This window comes from Phalaenopsis equestris, unplaced genomic scaffold (assembly GCF_001263595.1).
Source record: "Phalaenopsis equestris unplaced genomic scaffold, ASM126359v1 Scaffold000002, whole genome shotgun sequence".
Lineage (NCBI taxonomy): Eukaryota > Viridiplantae > Streptophyta > Magnoliopsida > Asparagales > Orchidaceae > Phalaenopsis > Phalaenopsis equestris.
The window spans coordinates 17541932-17544238 of NW_018164444.1; positions in this window are offsets into that span (position 1 = coordinate 17541932).

Below are 2307 nucleotides of genomic sequence, written 5' to 3' on the forward strand. Positions count from 1 at the left end.
TATATATATATATATATATATATGAATTTTGAATATTTATATGTACTTAATTATCTTGATTATTGACTGAAAAAATATCTTATAAAGTTAATCATGAGAGCGTAGAACAGCGTCCTGATCCGAATAGTTAGGTCGAAGCCCCGCTACACCGTACGAAGTGGGACAGGTCGTGGCGGGATCGCAAAATAGCAAAAGAAGGATCGTGATCCCGTGCGCAGGAACAGGGCTGATTGTGAATCTTCACGATTCAAAGCTATTTCATGCTCCTTCTACACTTCTTTTAGAAAGGCTTTTTTTATGGATTCTTCTTACCTCTCCACTCTCCTTCCTCTTGTGTAGAATTATGAGGCTATAAATAGTTGTCCCCAATGTATGTGGGGGACAAGTTCAGATTTTGTTGACTATAGCTCTCCTATGTAAAGTTCATTTCCCGTTTGTGGGTTGTATCCGAAGATATGGTGGTGCATTGGTTGTATCCTTCTTTGATGTGGTGATTGTATCATTCCCTTCTACCTTCTCCAAACCTTCTCCTCTCCGCTCCTCAACCGCTAAACTCTCCCTCCGTCACCCTGACACCAAACCATTCCCCGCCCTAGACATTAATATTGTTGTCCCGTCTTCCTAACTCTGTTTGAGCTCCTCCCAACCACCCCATTACCACTGTCAACAACCCAAAACCCTTCCCACTTGTTGTCCCTATAATTTCGCATATTCCCCTCGCTGCCACCAACACAATGGGGCATCACCACCCCCCTTAGCCATCCCAACCCAACTCGCCGATCCCCAACACCCATTGGAGTATAATTAGAAGTGTTTACTTATGTTATTTGTATGCTTGTGTTTTTATTTATGTTCGAGTCATGTTGTAATCTTATTTTAATATTAATGAAAGTTTTTTTTTTTTTTTTGTTTCCGTTATTTTTCTTACTAGTTCCGGTATCATTTGGTATTAGAGCTATCTCAACCATAGTTTTATCTTAGAGTTTCCCAGCATCTGCCCCTACCTAAGCCACCTCCACCCAAATTTTTCTTTTGATTCCCAACCCTAGCCATGCCACCACTAAGAGGTAAATCGGACTCGACCCGGGAAGAGATTCAATGAAAAATATGTCATCTACAACGGAGACTACCAGAGCTGGATGACGAAAACCAAGAAGAGGTTACTTTCGTCCATGATCAAGAGAGTCAAAGAGAAGACAGAGACGAATGGATGAATTTGTTCCATAGGGAAGATCACAATGACGAGGAATATCAACCACGTCTTTTTGGTATCCAATGCCAAAGGAGGCTGAGAAAAGAGACCCCTTATGGAGGTCAGGTGGACTATGCCATCAAGATGGACCTCCCAGAATTCGATGGAAGCATGAATCTCAATGAGTTTATTGACTGACTGCAATCAGTTGAACAGATTTTCGAATATAAAGATGTAGCAGAAAACAAACGGGTCAAGCTAGCTGTCATTAAACTGAAGAATGCTTCCTGTGTTGGGAAAATGTGTATAGGCAGAGGAAGAGGGAAGGCGGTGAAAAGATCATAAAATGGGAGAAGATGAAGAAAGTAATGTAATCTGATGAGATTAAAAAGTTTATTATGAAGAAAGCATTAGGTTTTTCTGTCGTCCAATAAAAGAAAATCCCCATAAATACAAATTAACAAAAAATATCCCTCAACACTTATCATCTGCTCACTAGATCTATTTTTATCAAGAGAATAATACGTATGGAATATATATGTATGTACAATATTATTGTACACTATATGTATAACAGTGTACATATTGTTATAGACGAAGCCTGCAGGTCACATCCAGACTTCGCACTTAATAATTTTTTTTCTTTTTATCAGAGGATGTTCATCAACACAAAATAATTTCTCATTCATAAGAATATATGGGATATTAAGCCAACTTTGTCATTTTTATCTATAGAACCTTTGCAATATAGAAAATAATCATAAATCTCAGACAGCTTTAGTCTTAGCAATGACTGACTGTGATTTATGGGGGAATGAAAGCTCCAATAAAAACTCTGAAAGCTCAGTATTTCTAATCAAGCTCTCACTTTTCTTAAACAGAAATGCTTCTTAATTATCAGTAATTAAGATCATTAAACAGTTAAAAACTGATAGAAAATAAATAAAAACAAATCTCCTTAAAGCCAACTGAACTGGTAGTACTCACACAAACTAATTAAAAAATAAAATAAAAATATGAAAAAGCCTTTATAATATAATATCTACCTTCTACCTCATCTGTCACCCTCTCCCAGAATATTCTATCAAAAAATAAAATTTAACTTATAATATATA